Genomic DNA, 6103 nt, shown 5'->3' on the forward strand with positions numbered 1-6103 from the left:
TGGAAATCCAGGATTAAATCTCACCTTCAAAACAACTTATGCAAACAGACACAATACATGAATCGATAACACAGAGCAAGATTGGAAAGATTTACCAACAGAGAAATGAGTTATTGCGTTGAAGATGATGATGCCCTGACTCAGTTCTGAACGGTGGTATCGCTGTGCGTTTGGTGAAGTGATGGTGACGTTGAATCCGCGGAAGATGTTGATGATGAACCGTTGTCGTTGCCACTGCGGTCTACTTCAATCCACCGTTGTTGTTTCAATCGGGAGTGTAGCGGCGGTGAAGTGTTGTTGCTGTGATGGCGATATGAAGTCGTTGTGTTGTTGCTGCAGCGTTTGTGTTTTTTGTTTTGAGCTGAAGGTGATCTTTGTTGTGTTCGGTTCCGACTGTTGAAGGTAGAGTGTGGTGATAGTTTAGATATGGTGATGTAAGGTCAGTGAAGGTGAACACATGTTTATTGTTGCGTAGAAGGTGATTCAAAGAGAGTGTTTTAGAAGTAGGTTTGGGATGGAAATCGTTGGCGAAGGTATTTGGATAGTGATGCAAAGAACGAGTACTTGGTGTGGTTTCAAGGTAGGTTTTTCTGAAAATTTTTGGAGGAAGATTGTTACTATAATTTGTGTAGAGTTTTTTCCGTTCCTTTTGTGTCTCCTCTCTTTTTGATGTGAATGAGAAGGTCTGTTTATAGGTGAGAAACATGAAGAATTGGGGGGAAATTTTGAGTTGTTTGAACAATTTTGCTAAGATGCTTTTGGTTCTTTTGTATGCAGGTTATGTATGACTAAATTGATGTAATTATTGGACAGACTTTGCAGGCAGCAGTGCAGGAAATTGGACAATAGTGTTTGGCATGGAGAGTGGATGGGGACTAGACCATGGTGATATGCAGAAGAGGACCACTTTTGTCATTTTTTGTGTCGTAGTGGGCTTTACAAAAGAAATCAAATTTGGGCCACTTGGACATAAGGTCAATAATAATAATAATGAAACTAAAAATAAAACAAAAATTAGTCTAAACTAAATCTAAAAATGAAAATAATATTAAAACTAAAAATTAGTCTAAACTAAATCTAAAATAAAAATAATATTAAAACTAAAAATTAATCTAAACTGGCTAAAGCTATTTTTTGTTGACTTTAATAAAAAAGTCAATTTTTTTAAGATATGCAAAAACGCGACGATTGAACTATGAATGTACATGAAATGCGGAATGATCAAGAAATGAAATGTATAGGGCAAAAATTAGGGTGCGACAGCGATTTTTGAGCTCAAGGGAGCGGAATACTTCACCATAAAGTCATACTTGCCACTTGGCTCTCCCAGCGTATCCAACCATCCAGTTGGGACAATGTCTTCAATGGCAATCAGAGAACTCTGAGGAGCAGTGTACTTCACTAGAAAGTCGTACTTGCCGCTCGGTTCTCCCAAAGTATCCCAAACCTCTTTGGGAACGGGTGGAACTTCTTTTGGATGTTGCTTAGTAATAAGGTTTGAGATCACTTTGTCGTCTTCGATAGCATTTACTCATTGGCTGATGAAATGGGACATTAATCCTTCAGAACGAGGATGTTGATTATTCTTCTGAGTTCCATTAGCATAGCCCAGACCTAGCTTATCGAACTTGTAAGGCACATCAGGGAGTTGTCCCCACACTGTGCAACCACCCTTTTCGATCACAGCCTTAGCATCTTTGAGAGAAGCCATTGTTGGAGTTATTCTTGTAGCAGGAGCAACAAAGATATGTTTGGCAGTAGAGTCAGCCGGAGGGACCACCTCAAAAGCTTGGCAGGGGGTCTCGATGAATTCACCATCCATCTCAACATACTTAGAGTTACTTAGGTGGCTAACCACATATTCTTCTTCACCATAAACCACGACGACCTTGCCTTTTATCGGATATTTTAACTTCTGATGCAGGGTAGAAGTTACAGCGCTTGCCCCATGTATCCAAGGGCGTCCTAGTAAACAGGAGTACGCTGGATGAATGTCCATCACGTAAAAGGTAGAATCAAAGACCTGAGAGCTCACTTTGATTGGGAGCTTAACTTCTCCGCATACTGTTCTTGTTGACCCGTCGAAGGCTCTTACCACAACATCGCTTGGTTGTAACACAACTCCTTTGAAGTCAAGTTTCTCCAGTACTACTTTTGGTAACACATTTAACGAGGAACCATTGTCTACCAGCACATGAGACAAAGTGGTGCCTTTACATTCAATAGAGATGTGCAAAATCACCGCGAAGCGTAGGGATGCCTTAGCCTATGCTGCCCTCGATTCAAAATCACCGCGTCCCTCCGATTTAAAGATCATAGTCCCTTCGATGTCGCCTTTCGGTATAAATGACCTTGTCCCCCGATTTAAAGATCATAGTCCATTCGATGTCGCCTTTCGGTATAAATGATCTTGTCCCTCGATTAAATGGTGATAGTCCCTTCGATGACTAAGGTATCCTTACATGTTGCCTTTATGACTATTTACAACGCATAGGACTTCCTACCCTCTTTATGGTATGGATAACCTCTATGACGTTCAATGACCCATTCGATGACCCGCACATCCGATGTATAGGACTACCTACCCTCATATGGTATGGATAGTACTATCGCTCAAGGAAAGTCTTTAGAATAGGAAAGACCTTACGAATTTTGTAACACCCTTCTAAAAACCCCCAACGAAAAACATAAATAATCAGAGTAATCATACAACAAGGATGTTACAATTAATAATATAAAGAAAACCCCAAGTCATTTGTCATGCTTTATTAAGAATAATCCAAAAATATCAAAATACATGTTCAGCACAGCGGAAACTCATTCAACAATGTTATAAAACATTTCCGATAAAATCAACGGTACATTATACAATAATGGCAAAATAGTGTATCACTAGTAAACTCTAAGACTATCGTCCCCCAGTGTTACAAGATCAGAGCATGACCGACACGACCCAACATAACTGGATAAACTCTACGAGTCATCCTCACCGATCGCTTAGGCCGCTACTTCAATCTGAAATCATTAAAGTAAGGGTGAGACTACATCATAATTAAATAGCATTATAACTCGTCCGATATAGAATTTCATAAGCAATTATCCACCCTACTTAGCATATTCAGATTTATCAATTCATACCATTCACAAGCACAAGTCAAAAATATGCACCAATAACACCACACAATCATAACACCGGATTTCATCCTGACATGTCACAATTTATACAAAGACCATGCAGACTCTTATGCATGTGGTACCATACATGGGATACACCCATCCAACTGATCTTTTTCATCACCGAGATACAGTTTTAACCAGCACAAATTCCACACAATGGGAATTATGCCCACCAATTTGATCCATTTCATCACCGGGATCCATCACCAAAAATGTATGCGAATGAATGCAACATATAAAATGCTTACAACGTCACCAATCCGATGTATCACATCGTCTCATTATCATCACCAATTCATCACCGATAAGCATGCATAGTTTTAGCATTCATACAATTATATCACACGCATACATGTAAAACATCACCCAATAAATAATATAAACACGGTACAAAACTCGGACCTTACGTCCATATCACCTATTCATCATATACAATTCACACCACATATAACATCAATCCTAGTTATATCATTACAACATCACCATATTGTCACATTAACCAAATCATGCACACAATGTACAAAACACGTCATAAACAAAATAAATCAAGGTTTTCAAAATAAAATCAAGTTATTGTTGTTTTCTTTACTTTATATCGTAGAGTATTTAATTTAAGAAACAACGTCCAAAACGGCGTCTAAAACGGACTTACGGTTTGAAAATTAGAGGCTTTTAAAGTTAGAACAGTTTTCAAAACGTGCTGCTGGAATTTTGTACTGGAACCCGGTTCGTCCCACATGGGAACCGGTTCCTGGACCCAAAAATGACATTTTTAACGTCTAAAAACACTGGAACCCGGTTCCTCCCACATGGGAACCGGTTCCCACGAACCCAGTAGCTGAAAAAAGTGATTTTTAAGACTTTTATGCATCCCAAACACATACCAACTCATACCATTTCGAAATTAATCATCAATAACATCAAAATACTCCAAATACATGATTTTAATGCACAAACAACATACCACAACACCATGTAACAATACTACATCATCAATCGCAGTCAATTCATCAAATCATACATGTCAGTGTTGGAATTTCACAAAACCTAACATCCCAAACAGAGATTCTAATCCCTTATTTCAATCCTATCATCATCAAAATTATAATACCATATAATTAGAGTAATCACCCCTTACCTGGAATTAGTTTCTTGATTCTCCTTGAGCTTTGGGGTTTTCCTCCTCCTTGCTCCTCTTCTCTTCTCTTGTTCTTTCACGTGTTCTTCCTTTCTCTCCAACTTTTCATTTTTCACGTACTGACTCTTTTTTCCATATTTCCCTTATTTTATGAAAACATAAAATGGTTAGTAATGGGCTTACTCACTTAGCACCCCCATACTACTAACCTCACCATCCGGCCCAATGGCCCTTAAATCCATAATCCTACAATAATTCAGCCAAATACCAAAATAATTTCTAATAAATAATTTAAATTTCCAATTAAATTAAAATTAGAAAATATGGGGTGTTACAACTCTCCCCCACTAAAAGAGTTTTCGTCCTCGAAAACATACTTCAAGTGAAAAGTCCCGGATAGGAGTCCTTCATCTGACTCTCCCGCTCTCAGTTAATACTTTCCTAGTCGAACCTCAAAATTCATCTGTCATAACCACCATAAGAATGCCTCATGTATTCAATCTCAGCTCTTACGTCGCATTTGACCATCCCAAGGTGTACCAATCGCCATATCTCCCAAAGGTTAACGACAATGGAGTGTCAAGGTGCGACTCATACAATAAGTCCAATAACTGAGTAATATAATTACACAACCATGGTATTACCACACCCAATCAGCACTGCAGTAAAGCATTCCATCTACTGAACGTACCAACCTTAGACACACTTTTCCATCGGAGCGATGAAATAACACTTACACTTTTCACCAACTGCTTCCTCCAAGAGCTCGATAATAACATTCCTATACCATTGAATTTCAACCATCTGACTCCTCTCAAGTCATACCGGCAATTATCCAACATGTTACATTCCACTTTTGCTGCATTGTTTTGATTACTCATTACAATCACCATTACCAATTAGATTTCTCAGTTTTACCCAATTCCGATCCTCTTTACTCATTCGTTCAAGAATCCTCCTTTATCATACGTGGTACTAATCTACCACTTAGAAATACTTACTCACACCCAAAACAAAGTCCTGACTTACTTCCTCTATTTAAACATTCCAACCATTAGCATGAGTACACACAAGTAATTATAATCACACTCATCATCCTTAATATACCATTGCTTATAAAATAGCTCAAACTGAAGTCCGCCCTTCTCCAAGAATTAAATCAACTTCGTCTTTCATAAAGTATAATTCCTCATTATATCTGGAAATCTACAATAATACCTTACAACAGTACAAATTATTATAGCATCATATACTATACACTCATCGCCTTAACTTCGCTGAATACATACTCGTTAACTAAGTACATCCACAATAAAATACTCATCATCTCGACAATTATTTTAAAAGAGTACTAATTCTCCGAAATGACATCCTTTCATCCACTAGATTATAAATCCAACATATAGATTAATACACATCCTCTATGTAGGCTCCTGACATATTAATTCCTCACTGTCCACGAGTAATACTCATAACACTACTCCACATCACACTTTCGTTGCGCGATTCTGATTACCCGTCTTAAGTCACCGTCCAATATGTTGCACTTTTCATATTCACTTCTTCATAAATTCATACAACATGGTGAGTGATTATTCTCACGGCTTAGCATCCATCATATCCTAAACCATTAAGGTAACTGTGGACCTCCGATTTTTTTAATTCCGGGCCATACCTCTGATCTGTAGAGATACGTGAACTGACTCTTTTTTGTCGCTTAATGCTTTCGCATTTTTTGAAAATTCACAGAGTCGCCACCGACCTTTTATTTTATCCAATTAAGGAAAG

General features: G+C 38.1%; 1 long non-coding RNA gene across 1 annotated transcript; it reads right to left on the reverse strand.

Annotated features, from left to right (window-relative positions):
* Window positions 1-2754: 2754 nt before the first annotated feature.
* LOC131656806 (uncharacterized) lies at window positions 2755-4430 on the reverse strand. Its single transcript, XR_009300307.1, has 2 exons — window positions 4316-4430; window positions 2755-3015 (listed from the first exon to the last, which is right to left on the reverse strand). It is a non-coding gene; the product is annotated as an uncharacterized LOC131656806 (long non-coding RNA).
* Between the last annotated feature and the right edge of the window lie 1673 nt (window positions 4431-6103).

The sequence above is a fragment of the Vicia villosa genome, linkage group LG3 (genome assembly GCF_029867415.1).
Source record: "Vicia villosa cultivar HV-30 ecotype Madison, WI linkage group LG3, Vvil1.0, whole genome shotgun sequence".
NCBI classification, from domain to species: Eukaryota; Viridiplantae; Streptophyta; class Magnoliopsida; order Fabales; family Fabaceae; genus Vicia; species Vicia villosa.